Source organism: Ceratosolen solmsi, unplaced genomic scaffold, assembly GCF_000503995.2.
Source record: "Ceratosolen solmsi marchali unplaced genomic scaffold, CerSol_1.0 scaffold23, whole genome shotgun sequence".
NCBI classification, from domain to species: Eukaryota; Metazoa; Arthropoda; class Insecta; order Hymenoptera; family Agaonidae; genus Ceratosolen; species Ceratosolen solmsi.
In genome coordinates this window covers 1,277,397-1,293,366 of record NW_011948430.1, presented here as the reverse complement: position 1 = coordinate 1,293,366, position 15,970 = coordinate 1,277,397, and the positions used below count along the sequence as shown (strand labels likewise).

Genomic DNA, 15,970 nt, shown 5'->3' with positions numbered 1-15,970 from the left:
ATATATATATATATATATATATATATATATATATATATATATATATATATATATATATATATATATATATTAATATGGTATAAATAAATTTATGTGCGTAATTGTATTTTCTTGTTTTCATAAAGTTCATTCAAAAGAATCGAAAAAAAAATTATTTTCATTGAATTTCGTTCTTATATTAACGTGGTTAAACGTCACAATAGGAATATAATAAGATCATTAACTATTATGGAGAAATAATTTCATCGATATCATACAATTTCCATGCAACCATCATATATTGTTTATCATTTATTAACGACGAACGGACTTTCAAAAATAAAGTAAATAGAATGAACAGACACAAAGTGAATAAAATACACAGTAGTGTTTTATTTGATTTATTTTATTTTATTATTTTATTTTATTTTGATTATTTTATTTGATTGAAATTAGACCATTATTTGTTATTATTTGACAAATTATTAAATATACGTTAAATGTTTGATTTTAGGTTCAATAAATCGTACGATAAATACATATGTATCTATATTTTTCATACTTTTACTTTATTTTTTTTTTTATTCTACTTAAATTAGAAATATTTATATAAATAAGTTTGATTAATTTAATTTGAACTCGACGCTTTCAGACGATTTTTAATAAATAGACGAATGTTATTTCTCGTTGTTTTAATATTCAAATTTATTCTATATATATTGTAACTATTGATACTTTTTTTTTTAATTGACATGTTATTACTGGAATTTAATTTTTAAGGGCATTTATAGTAATAAAAATAATTCGATATACAGGTGTTCTTACGCTTTTACATAAATAATAATTTTCAACAATACATATATCAATTTTTGTTAAAAAGACTAAAACTTCATGATTTGTGGTATTTTTATTTATTTATTTATTTTTTTTCATCACATACACGTTACGTATAATATATGTTAAAATAATATGTAACGTGTTTTTCCTTTCTTTAAACGTTTAATTTGCTTCGTAGTGGAAAATTTTATATGATTGAAAATTCTATTCTAAAGAGCAATTTTAATAGAAACATTAGAATCTAGGAAAAATCTAAAATCTTTATTGGTTAATATTTTTAGGTAATTTTAAATGAAAATATTTAATATAATATAATAATACATATATTTTTGTATGAGAAAGCAGATTGTGTATTATATGAAGAGTTTGATATTCACACGATATTTTTGTATGTTATACTATTCAAATAATAAAAAATGAAAAGTGTTTGCTTTTAAAATCAAATCTTCTTTTGAAGAAATAAGTGCTTTGTTTTTTTTTTTTTTTTTTTTTTTTTTTTTTTTAACGAAAATCTATTTTTCTAGCATCATTATTCTAAATCAGATTTTACGAAAGAATATAAACCTGTCATTATTCGCGATATGCGAAAGTAGAATATCTGTCGAAAGGTACGTGCAATTCACTAATCGCATACCACATTTCATTCTCACCTGCGGTCTCGTACATTTAAGACAAACGGGGCAGACGAAGATTACGGAGGACTACTTACGTCATTGTCTTTCCCTGCAATCTATTGCACTGCCATTTTCTCATGCTACTTAAGAGCCTTGGCTGGTCCTCTTTGCACCGGCGCCCGTCTCCTCTTCTTATCGATTTTACTCGGTATACAAATCCACCTTTAGGTAACATTAGTCACTCGGTGCTTCTAAGGGTAAGCACAACTCCTAGAGATAAAAAAAATCAACCCTAGACTTTCCCATTACTTGCTTATAATAATATAATACTAGCTGATATACTTATGCACTATTCGCTCTTCGATAGTTAAGCTTTACTCCACATACGCAATTGTAATCTAATTTTATATATTAACATTATACTATTTTCAACGTATCATAATTCTTACATATAATTCTTGTTTTCACTCTGCATATGTGATAACTTGTTGAGACGAGGAAAGATATGTAATTTAATTGAATTTAAAAATCGCTAAGCTTTAAGGTCTGATAAACGAGCAACTTAAATATATTTATCAATTAGAATATTTCACTAACAAGAACTATAAAAATAAAAATTTAATTTTTTTTTTTCATAGAGAATATAATTTCATATTATAAATTGATGTTCGATATATTTAATTGTATTTGTTAAGTAGGCAAATAAATATCGCTTGAAAATGATAATTCACAATTTTATAATCAAATCAAATTTAATAGTATTTAATTGAAGCTCTTTGGACGATGATTACTACACATTTAATATAATGTTTCGTTCTGATTAATCATTAATAAACTGAGAATAATTGTATAACAATTCTATTAATACATTGATGCGTTTCTAACGAGACTATAAATTATAGGAAACTATAATTAGCTATTTTTGTAAAAGATTTTATTTATAAAAAATTTAATTTTTGTTCTGGTTGTATTAGAAGTTATAGATGAATAAATAGACCATACAAAGTATCAATATTAATTTTATATTTTTTTGTCTGGTCTATACAGTATTTGTTAGTAAAAGAATAGAAAACGTAGAAAATAATAAAAAAAATGGAAATGGCAGGGAGGAGAGTTCATAAGCTTAACGATCTTAACGATTTATCTTAAAATACAATAAGTTTTCTGTTTCAGAAAAGTAATAGTGAAGTATATATATATATATATATATATATATATATAATGGTTAAATAATAGTTAGTTATTTAGTTAATAGTTAAGTAATAAAAAAAAAATGTGCAACTCATTTATGCATGTACGTGCAGTATTATATTTTTTACAACTGAATTTCAAATGGGGAAAAGTCAGCTAGAAGAAGTGCGTAGCGAATTTTAATTAATCATAAAATAAAATACCATAAAATGCATTCTGTTAGTATTATTTTCAAATTTATTTACTCTTTTTGTAAATTTTTTACTTTTTTTTTTTTTTTTTTTTTTTTTTTTTTTTTTTTTTTTTTTTCCCATAGAAAACAAGAAATTGTAATAATGAAGGAAAATAACATATGTAAATATTAACATACGTAAATGAGAAAATAAAATGCTTATAAATTAATTTTAGAGTACTGGTATAACCTTCGTTTCTTCCTTTAAATATATGAAACATCATTAATAATTTTGTTTAGTACAAATGTTTCTGTAAAGCCGTAAAATAAGTGAACTTTATTGCGATTTATTAAGTTGTTTCATTTATACATTATTCGTAGTAAATGAGATTAACATTATTTTGTACAAATAAAATTTATTTTTCCCTGACATATTAATATATTGAGATATTTAAATTATAGTTTACAGGAATTAAGCAAATGAACTTAAAAGTGATCCCTAGGCTTATTTAAATATGAATTTCTATGGGAAACTTCATGGATTAATGCAAATTCAATATATTCCAATTTGATAAACTTTATTAATGAATGTGAAAATGCAATTATTTAAAAAACATTCATAAACTTTTATCGTATAGTTAATTGGTTGACACATTTAAGTGTTTACTTTTTTTACGTATACCAACTTGAATATATAAAACTCGGCTCTTTCTGCTTGAAAATTCATTTTCTAATATGTTTATTATTTCCTTTTAATAGGTAAATATAAAATTGCATATAAATATTGCTAACAAAATGCAGATTTATGTGTTTTTTTCTGCAATTTACGCTCGACATTGAAATATTTCGTTCGCTTATATAGATTTTTAAATGTTGAATTTTGTAGCTTTATAAAGTGTATTATTTTCTTGTAAATGATTATAAACATTTAATTGATTATTATTCATAATTTTGGATAATTTTTTGTTTGTGTTTAATTTTTAATTCGATTCTCATTACATAATTCGCGAGTGAATTAATATTTATACATGTAGTTTGACGTTAGTGCAGTAAAATTACTTTACTTGAATTATTTATAAATCCATCACGTAATAAGGCTCCACGTAGATAAAGTTTGCTGAGTGAATTCCGGACGATTTGAGGTCACCTAGTGCATGGTGACGCTTTTGTAAATCTCTGACTCAGTCGGAACTGCCTGCGCTGCTACGCTTCCCTTTGGACCTCAAGATCCTCGACTTTTCTCTCCTTTATTTCCGAGCTTCTTATTTTCCCGGCGCTTTTTCCATCTTTCCTTCGTGCGCATATAACGACAGTTACAAACGACGCGTTATCTGTAAGGAGTGTAAGCGGCGATGGAGAGAGGGTGAAAATGGCAAGCACCTGCTCGCCACTATCCATCTCACAGACGAGCAACTCGTCTATCCGTCTCTCTCTCTCTCTCTCTCTCTCTCTCTCTCTCTCTCTCACTTTTGCGTACGCGAGCGCGTCATTGTACCTCTTTTTCATACTTCTACATGCGTGCGTGCATGTACTAGTGTCACAATGGAAATACAATCACTCGCCTGGAATACGTATTTCTCTGCGATATCAAAACGTCTCTAGCTACTTGAGAATTAGGATGTCACGATGGCACGGACAAGGACCCTTTGGCAATTAGGGCCAGCCTAAGCTAATACACTTTCCTCAAGCTTCAACCTTTCTGTTAAACTCATTACCGAATATAAGCGCTAAAAGAGAAATATAAGTGGTAATTCGTACCGCGTAGTATAATTCTGTTAATTTCTACGTGTATTATAGCATGACAAAAGCCTAGACAATAGTGCTTACACTCGAAAAATCTTCCAATCCACATTCCATCCATTATAGCAGTGTTGAATAAGTGTGCGCGTGAACCGGTATTATTGTCGGTCTTCTAATTTGAATCTGCGTGTCTCTAGAGCTGGCAGAGCACCGTAATATTATCATTCGTACACGGCAGGTATGTCACCGATGCATGACATACACTTGTGCGAGGATCACGTGTGCGAGGCCTTGCGCATGTGTATTTTGCAATTGGGTCGAGCCGTCTTCTGACAACTCAATTTATAGCGGCATCGCCCATCAAATTTCATTCGTATCAATTATATATTCCTTTGGCTGCCTTGTTCTCCTCCCAACATCCAACCTGTCTTTTCCTTCTCTCTTCGCTTCCTTTGAATATCTTCTATTTTCGTGCTTAAAGGGGAACGCGAGCGAGCAGAGCGGACGGGGAGTAAACGTGTAAAGGCGATGCGGTATACAAGCGGAACGGAGAGAATACGAATCGTGGAATGCGCTGTGTCGAGGGATCGATGGCTCTCCGGGGAAATTCGGGACCGGCGACAGTGCCTGCTTTTTCTAGATAATGAATAATCGTACTTTTCAAAGGCCTTTCTTTCCCTATTGCGCTGTCCTGACCCTGGAATTGCCAAGCGCACCCGCGCTTCCTTCTCTCGCGCGCGCGCATTTCTTTTACTTCACAGCTGGGATAAGGAGTATCTAGATTTTCTTTTTTCCCTAAACAGATTTGGAACCTCGTGCCGCCGTTCCATCCAAACTACGTACGTGCTTTTCTTTCTTTCCAAAGTCCAATCAGTGTCACTTGCATTGTATTTATCTAGAGGGGTTCTTCAATCACGAGATTGTAACAGCCTTTGCTTTTGCCTTTTTCCATTATCGGCAATATCTATCTGTCATTCTTGAGTGCGCAACTTTCATAACTTTAAGGACGCGGCGCCCAACACTCTTTATCGGCAAGACAGTTGATTGAAAAAGGTCTTGTCTTGACTTTAATTCAGGTGCAAATTGCATACTGATAACCGGTACTGCCTTATACTACAAAGTTTAATTTTATAGTTTGATCTTTAATTTTTACACACATTCTTTTACATCCTTACATTTTATACCGAGAAACATTTACAAAAAGTAATGAAAGTTAACCACAAATTATATAATTAATAGAGTATAAAGCGTGCAATTCTTTATAATAACGCGAATCACCGTGCAATTATTCAACTTTTGTTCAAAATGACAAATTGCTCGATTAACAGCAAATTTCCTCGATTTTGTTTATATGTGTATATATATATATATATATATATATATATATATATATATTAAATAAGTAGTAATCGAAAGTATAAATGATTTTAAGTTATATGTGTTGAAATGTGTTAATAATACATGGATTTCATAGGCACTAGATTTAAGTTACTTACTAAAAAGATATAAAAATGATAATAAATTGTTGGCTTATTTCTGGTGACAGAGTAATTGCAACTCATGAGAATTGCATTGGTGCTTTTTCTTCCAATTGTATGACAATCGTATAAATGCTTATTAACTAACATAAAAAATGCTTAATAACGTCTTATTAAGATAAGGAGCTGAAAAATATTAACATATCGTACAATCAAAATAATTAACAGAATTATAAAACCATATTATATTTGACATTAATCCTCTTCAAGACTTATTATTTTTTAGGATAATTATTTGATAGTTAATATTAGGTTCTACAGGATACGAAATAAACAGCTGAAAAGTTTGTTGGGCCAAGTTCTCTTAATTATGAAAATAGACCGCTTCTCTCGAATCGTCTACAAAGTAAGATTCTGGACTTCGCGTGTGGTCGCTGCACACTTGGAGTTTGAATTTTTTTGAGCACCGCTCGCGTGGAAATCTTGACTGACGCAGCGCCAGTTCAATATTCTTCCGATGGGAATTCGTAGGAGCGACCACATCGTGTCCTTCTTTCACATCCGCTCGCGTGCGGGAAAAACAATATAGTCTCATAGAAAGCTAAACTTCGGCTATTAAATTGTAATTTAGCCGACTATCCCCCACCCCCCCCCCCCCCAACCGGCAATTATATCTAGCCTATCTCACTGCACCACCTCTTTCTCCAACATTTGGATTTGCTAGCGAAATTGAAGACGCGCTCGAGCTGCTATTGCTCAAAAGAAAGCGCGTGTCCGTTTCCGCTCACCCTTTCGATCCGCTACTAAAGCAGGGTGGGCAGTTTAATAGGTGGCCGCTACTACCCCCCCCGGGGCCGCCACCCCCCCCCCCCCCCACCCCCACCCCACCCCGCCGGACCTCGTTGATGTTAGATACTGCCATGGATGTCGGTAATTACCCGTGCATTGTTTCCACTTTACTAATACATCGATCTGTACTGTGTCTGCGGTGTATATTCATTTCGCTGACGGGCTTATTTCATTCGATTATCTCTTCTTCTTTTTCCGAGCCCAGGGCACTTTTAATTGCATCGTTATACTGTAATTTTATATAATTATCAATCACACGCTTATCACTGGTTTAGGGGTACTATTTTATTCTGCGCTACGCGGCTACACGACCAGTTATTTCTACTTTAAGAACGTACGTTAATTTATAAATATTCAATATTGTTAAGTACGAGAATTCTTGAGTCGCGTGATTATTACCAGACTCGCTGTGAATACTTTGTCTTTTTGTTTGTTTTATTTTGTTTTGTTTTTTATTTTCTTTAAAGCAATTGCGAATATTAATTGAAAAGTATAACCTTATTCATATACATAATAAACTGTTTTTATCAAAAATTGAGATTATACTATCAATTTATTTACCTGCATAATCAGGTATTGGAAAATTCATAACAGTGTTTCCGCTTGTTTATATGGTAAAGGTTTTTGATACAGATTGCATATTTAGTATGTTAGTATTGATATTTTACTCAACAAACTTTGTTTTACAGCATAGTGTGCTGTAGAAGCATTTAATAATATATTTATTATATATATTACACAAATCTAATAATATGGAGTTTATCGTAGAAAGTTAACTTTCGTTCTCTATATTTTGGGTTAAATTTATAAATTTCCAAATTGCCCCTTCGTTCACATATTGTAGGACAACAAAACTTTTAAATTCAATTTAAAATCAACATTCTTTTTAATTATATGTTTTATCATTCATTCTGTATAGATTATATATACGTTTTAGAGTGGATATAATATGCATGTTAGTGGATTACGTGCTTACACTTAGTACATAAAGTATATAAAATTTTCAAATTGGATCAACAATTAAAAAATTATATGTAAATCACGTATGGCGTATTGACTAGTTATAATACCAATGATAAATTTGCCAATTCAATTAATCAAATACATTTCGTTATTTCCTAAATTTTGAATTTTATAGATAAGTTTATTTAAAAGGATTTGTTTAAATTTACACGAGCTGTGCTTTAATTAATTTTAAATTTACGGGAATGCGCAATTCTGAATTTCGATATAATAAAATGGTATAAAAAAAATGTATTACTTAAAATGAATTATTTGTCAATGAAAAATTAAAAAAAAAAAAAAAAAAAAAACTGTTCGTAAAGACCTTTTAAAATTATAATGTATATCTTCACCAACAATGTTATCTTTTTAATAAGTGTCGGTTATGAATTTTTATTCACACAAGTTCTACTCCAACTTTTTTTAGCAGTTGTGCAAGTTACAATTTTGCTACTCTATGTACAAACTTAATCCTATTATATTAAGTCATTATTAGTTTATATTGTTAAATTCAAAATCTTAGTAAACTCAGTTAGAATTTTGTTGAATAATTAAAAGTAGGTTATATGAATTCTATGGTTTTAGCTGATAAAAGAGGAAAAAAAAATATCTTGTCATTCTAACGTAAACTGTGTAAGAGAGCGATATTGGCAACTACGTCAAATTTTATTGTTTACATTGATCTGCTAGATCAGCTATTGACATTAAATAACAATCGAAATATCAAGCAAGTAAATAATCGACGTCTATTAGAGAGAGAATATTTTTGGCAAATTGTAATCCGTATTTAAAGGCAATCTCATCTCATATCAAGTGGTAGATAATAAATTAGTTTTCAACAGTAAACTGCTTTTTATTAGGCAAATCAAAAGTTAATTAAAAAAGTTTTCACAGTTTTAATTTTCAATTTAATGTCATCACTGCTCGGAGGGGGAGGGGGGCGTGGAGAAACTGGAAAGACCGGAGTGGCGTTACTGAATGTAGGGTAGTAGTTGAGTAAGTGCAGTGTGAAAAGCGAGCATAACTTATCGAGTTGGCTGGACCAGTCCTCCCCTCTGAACTCTGGAGATTCCCCGTGGCATACGAGTGACAAGCGCACTTTCACTTGTAAGATACTTACTTCTCTGTACAACCCTTGTCATAACCGTTGGGGGTCATCGACTCATTTTTCTCGGACGCTGGATGCAAAATTTGATCGTGCCGCTTAAGATTATAGGGTCGGGACACACTCCTTGACGTTTCTAAGATTCAAGGGGGCGAAAAGAATAACAATTATATCCATCCCTTTCAGTTGGCTAATTGAATACAACGTATTCGTTTGATTTATAGGGCATGCTTTATCAATTAATCTCGGTAAAATCGGAGGGAAGGGGACACAAGTCGTTTGTGATTTTTGTAATGAAGAGCAGGAGTGACGCACGAGGGGAGTGGATTTTGGTGGTACGAAATGAGTCGGAACAGTCAAAGAGAAATGCAAAACATTTTCATGGCCAAGAGACGGAGGCACATACAGTTGCAGGAGGAAGGGAAGATATTCCCTCTTATTGAATTCTTTTTCCACGTAACCCATCTGCCTTCGCACGCTCATACTCTTTTTCTCCCCAACCATCCGTGCTTGCACAGGCGCACGTGCACACACACACACTCTCTCTCTCTCTCTCTCTCTCTCTCTCTCACTCTCTCTCTCTCTCTCACTCTCTCTCATTCGACTCTCCTCTTTCTAACCCCTTTAGTGTCGGAAATATCGCTGTAGAATCCTACAAATGAGCCTGTGTACACACGAACAAGCAAGGGACGTTAGATACGATTTATATTGTTCAACCCTTCCGCTATCGGCATTGCCTCCTACTACCTTTTCAGATATATATATGTATATATATATATATATATATATATGAGAATTGGCCACACTATGCAGACACACGGATCGATATCTTTATTACAAGAAGTATTGCCCCCTCTTTTGCGCTCATTATCTCATTCTTAAAAGCATTGTACGCCAATACTTTGCTTACTCCGATCTTTCTGTTTTCGCTTCTTTTTACTCTCTTATGAAATGTTATGCTTCACTAGTCCTTGGCTGGTACCCCGGTTAAATTTAATAATGACTTTATGGGAAGTTGTGCATGTTAAAGGTGTGCAACTAGAATTTAATTAGAGCTCGAAAGCAATTTAAATGTAATATCCTACACTACAGTCTTGCTAGCTGTGTTTTTTTAACCATCAAACATTATTTCTTCTTTGCGGCGAGTTCTTTCGGTCTTTAATTAAAGCGCGAAAAGTTATGCCCACCACTGAGTAGTGCGGCGATTATAAATACTTTTAATCAGAGTAAGCCGAGTTAACTTTAATTTCTTCGATGATCGAGTTATGTATAAATATTTTTCCTAATCATAATTTAGAACTTATCACTACATATTCATTGAATATTACTCATTTCTCTTTGTTACAGACTTATCAGCCATCTCAGTTAGCATCGTTTTATTCAGCAACAAACATCCTATTAAGGTAAATATTTTATTAGAGTTAATAATAATATGTAACACTACTTATGATAACCAACACCGACCAATGGTTCACATTTATAAAAATTATCACAGATTACTTTACATTAGAAATTTTAATATATTCCAAAAATTTATAACCTTTTTACAAGATAGTATTCTAGGGTGTAATTAAAATATATTTTTTTGTATTTTCTATTTATTTATTGATTTTTTTAATATAAACATTGCATTTCACATATTTTTATAATTCTATGTTATTACACTGCAAACTGTTGACAAAGATATTTTTGCATCCTTAAAAACCAAAGTACATTTAAGCAATTTATCGAACAAGTCATCATGTATTTTACATACTCTTTACGAAATTGAATAACGATATGCATTTTATATATTTTAAAATAGTTATAATAAGAAATTTTAAAAGCACGTAGTTGAAATTTTGTAAAAATAGTAATCGAATGTACGGATGACGATCAAAAGAGAAAAAGTAATGCAACGTATATCCAAATTTTACAGTCGCACTTACATTGAACATTGCAGCCCTAAATAAATGATACTAACTAATTATAATAATTATAATATCACATTTACATAATAAACAGCAAAAATATTGTATTAGTTTAAATATTTTATGTGAATTTTAGCTGATGTTAAATTATAAATTGTAGCTATAAAATTTTTATCACTCAAATAAGCAGAGATTGCAATATAATAAGTTATGAATGATTAATAAAAAAAAAAAATATCAAGTCCTTGACATACTTTGGCTTTAAAGAGAATTATGAATTTTCTGCAAACATTTATCAAAGAAGTTATGTAAGTAGACAATGGTATTTGGAAGTTTTAAAAGATTGAATACCTACTGACTAATGTTTGGCTCTTAGAATAATGCAAAAAGTGACTAATGTGAAAAAAATCCAACAGTATGTTCCTTCTCTCTCCCATATAAATATTCAGTTATTATTAAAGGATCAGGAAAAGAGAGAGTCGTAACTAAAGTTTCGCTCGTCACTTTACATACAGTTATGTAAAATTCTACCCTTTTTACAATTATTAAAACATCACACAGTCAGATGTCTACAAGATATTCAATCGTATTTATTATTGATAATCATTAAAATACTAAAATTAGTTACAAAAAATATTTAGAGCTTAAATTTAACAAGAGATTGTGATTTTAATGTATTACCATAAAGGCCAAAATATTTATCCGACGAGATATAATAAAATAATGTACGAGTATGCATAATTTTGTATCGATCCTCGCAATAATTTTAGAATTATGGAAATAATGAATGGCAATAATATATGACACTTGGTTACGAATTATCGTGATTAATTAAATTCATGCATAGATAATATTTTCAAAAATGCACGCTCGTACATAAGATCGTACATGCAAAGGTGGTATATGCAATTATATCGAAAATAATAATATCTTATTATAAATAATAAGACCGACTAAAAATACTTGTGAATGCTCAATGTTAATGTGTACTGTGCAGTTATAAATAATAAAATGTACTCGTGGGTAAAAAGAATATCTAAGCTATGAGATAATCATCGTGTAGATGCTGATTTTATATAGCAAGTGAAATCCAATAAACGTCAATGCCAATTGGCGAACTTGCGATATTTTACAATAAATTTCTTAAATATACGTCGATATTTAAAACGAAACAAACAAATAAAAAAAAAAAAAAAAACCAAAAAAAAAAACTTTTATTAAGCCACGTATTTTCTACATGTCCCCTTTCTACGAGACTTTTCTATTCTCCGCTGAACATGGCAAATGGAAAACATTAGAGCTGTCATGGCAACGAATATGCAAAACAATAAGTGCGCGTTTGTCGATCGGAGCAAAATAACATTTTGATAACGATGACACACGATATTTCGGAATGGAAATGGCCACGACAACATCCTTGTGCAAATAGCCCATGACGCGTCGTAAGGCGAATTGGCCAGCGCCGAGACATATGTGAAAGCCTCGACGCGCTCTACATTGTAAGAAAGGGAGAAAAAGTTGCCGTAACTAGAGCTCTTATTAAAATAAGTTTAGGGGCCATTGGCTGGTGTCGCGACGCTCACCTTTCGCCACTAGAGGAGACGTTATGAATATTAAGAGGCAGCGGGCAAAGGTGAGGTGGTTCAAGTCTGTAGGACAGATACACATCGTCGTGAAATTGATTCTCGTAAAACGAGAGCCTCCCACTACTCCGCCAACCTACTGTGACATGGTCGTCGCGACGCTCGCCCGCGACTTCTTCATCCCTTTCTTCCCATCCTCATTGACGCTTCGACGATGCGCCTCACGTAGCACTTTGGCGCACGGAACAAAACGTTTTGGCTCGAGTCGTCGCAGCGGCTGCAATTTGATTCTCCGTTTTCATAAATAATTAACGTTCGTGAGCACCTCTGCGTTTGGGCTTTGATATTGAGTAATGGTATGTACATGAATGGCTGATGTATTTGTTACTAGCGGATTGGATTGCCGTTTACGCTCTCTATTTGGCGCATTATGATCTTATCTCGATTGTTTTGGCATCACTTTGACAAAGAGGTGCGCCATTCTCGAGCATTCATCAGCTGGAAATTTCTCGTACTGCCAGGAGAGGTGGTGACAAATTATCGGCTCGATGACTGACGCGAAGTTTTGCAATAATCATTGCGAAGTTGGATATAAAGGAAATCAAAGTCGATAGCTCTGACAAATAAGATCAGCTCATTATTGATTATCGAGCGATTTATATAAAATTTTAAGGGTACTTTAGAGAAATCTGGCCTCATCTAGATTTTTCTACAATCGCAAAAACTGATTTCATGCTAGTTTATAATCTACAAAATAATATCTATAACTTTCAATTCCTTATGCTCTTTATGTTTAATGTAATGATATATAAGTGCGGCGTGATTGAAAATACCAATGTAATTGATATTACAGAAGCGTAATGTTTCTATTATCGATAAACCATAGATTTTATACCATAGATAGAAAATACATCGAATAATACATAATAATATTGGTCCCGATTATTTTTTTTATAAATTGTATTCAATAGATAATATTTATTTTTTTACGTAATTACTATTTACTTCCTGCCAGTTAAATTACTTTATCGATGAAATTAGTAGAAATAATACAAAAGTCCCTATATTTCTTTCCATTTTTACAATCATTAATTTATTTTCTATCATTATACATATATTGTTTATTATAAACACTAAATATTTACAAATTTTGTCGCTTAGTAATTTTTATAACATTTTATGATACAATTTTCAAGATATTCAATATTAATATAAATATTTTGCATAATCTAACGTTGCAGATAATAAACAAAAAAATTCTCGTTTATTGTGAAAATAAAAGGCTGCAATGATCAATTGCAATTTTTAATTAAAAAATTGTATACTATATGTATTATTACTATATTCTTATTTATAAGTATAAGTAAATGAAGAACATTATTACAATATTTTAAATTAAAATTTAACGTTTGCAAATGCTTAAAAGTTTGCCGTTCTCTTTTATTACTGGATTTTAACAAGTCGATATTTCAAAATAAGATTATTTGTGTCGAATAAAATCTTTAGCGTAATTACATATAGTACAAATGAATGTACTAAAAGTTAAAAAGGACCAAAGCTCGAGGATGTTGAAGTACAAGTTTCGATGAAACTATGTTGATAAGAGGTAGGAAAAACAAAGGCATTGCTATCGCTTTGATATACCAAGGCTTCGAAAACTAAGACAACCAATGCAATCTATAGGTTTCTTGTCTCAAAAGATGAATAGAGGAAAATGAATAGAAAAAAAAGAACAAATAAGCACCCTTTTATCTCATTACTTTCCTCTCTTTAATTTAATTGATAGTGTGCAGATTATTCAGTCAACGTGGCATTGAAGGGTCATGATAAACCAATTCGTAAAATTATTTTTAAATTGTATGAACAAAGTCTACTTAGTAATAGCCTTATATTTTGCAGTCATAAATTTTCAAATAGATAGTATTAAACTATAAGTCAGCAACAATAACTGGAACATGTTAAAGTTATATTTCGAGAATTACAGTGACATAGTTTGTAAAGCTACTACAAGTAATTCTAGTATATACATCATACGGCTTATGGACACCAAATATTTTTATTATAGAATATTATTTAAAAGCGTACACATTGCTACAATTTCAACATTACAAAACATGTAAAAATATTATTTAATTGGTTGTTGTATAAATGTAGCTCCTGTCTACAATTTATCCATCCGAAGTTTGACTTTAACATCGCTACTTTTTCATGTCTCTTCAAAATATAAATTTTAACATTTTTTAATTCAGCAGACATCAGCAATTGAAGAGACAGAAAATTAATACGTAAGCATTGTACTGCTACCATAATGCGTTGTATATTTGAAATTCCTAAATAACTTGGTAGTTAGAAAATGTCAAGTGATGATGCTGATATTACTTAAAAAAAAAAAAAAAAGAGAGAGAGACGGAATAAAATGAAAATTTTTACTTTGAAAAATGAATATATGCTTGGATCAGGTGCTTGTGTATACAACTTCTAAGAGCTAATAACCAATATCAATCACTTAAGTAAAATATTATAATAGTAAATGAATAATGGTAAATATATGGCTCAGTACTTCGCTGTCTGCATAAACATAATTATTTAAAAGATGATGATAGAATTTCATATAAGATGAATTGAAAGTAATGGCCCAACAGGATTTTAAATTAGGCAATGGATCAATGATTAAATAATAATACGCAAATATAAGACTTAATGAAGCAATAATATTTATTACTAGACTAGTTAATTATTTCTCAGATTGGAAATGCTAAATTAATAAATCTATCGTTATTAATAATCGATGTGAATTTTATTTCTGTCAAAGTAACATTTACCGGAATACCCATTTTCCATTTCTGTAACTGACGACGAGGCCAAAGACGAATTGTGCGCAACTGTGATGCAATAATACTTCCTTTGTTGCAGACTTTACTTCTATCAAGCCCTAAAAATAAATTTAAGTATATAAAAATAAAGAACTAATGAAGTTCGGCGCTTTGTCGGATGTAGTGCGATTGATTTCATCTAAAATTACTGTCTGTTTATTATCATTTTTAAGCCGACGATCAGCACATTTGTAACTGTGTCTATATTTTATTTTACACGGTCGTTAAAGCAATTCGAGAGGCACGTTCGACAAGTGCCAATTAAACGAAAAGATGCAAAAATGCTTCAGTAAAGGTGCGTGCTGCTTTCATCAAGCACAAAGCTCAAAACTCGCTTAGTATATTCTTGAAATATCGACGCTTCCTTCTTTTCCCACCTTTTCCACTATCGTTTTATCGACGAATCTTTTTTCCCTACGTGCGTACTTATTTTATGTAAAATCAGCTTTGTGGAGGGCCAGAGAACGTTGAATAATTTTTGAAATTACGAAGACCACCGGATAGATTCTCGGCAATTTTACCACATCCCAATTTATTTTTAACAAACTTCGTGCTGTGTGCTTAAAAAAATAAGGGCATTACTTTAATTTCAAAGTGCAAATGTTTTAATCTATAAGAATTATTAAATGATGTAGGC

General features: G+C 31.2%; 1 protein-coding gene across 2 annotated transcripts in view; it reads left to right on the top strand.

The window, feature by feature from the left end:
• Positions 1-15,970, top strand: part of LOC105363937 (CUGBP Elav-like family member 1) — a 418,414-nt gene that overhangs the window by 39,922 nt on the left and 362,522 nt on the right. For both annotated transcript variants that reach the window (XM_011501760.1, XM_011501750.1), the window contains exon 2: positions 10,315-10,370. The gene's annotated coding sequence lies outside the window, so the exon portion shown is untranslated. The remainder of the gene's footprint in view (positions 1-10,314; positions 10,371-15,970) is intronic.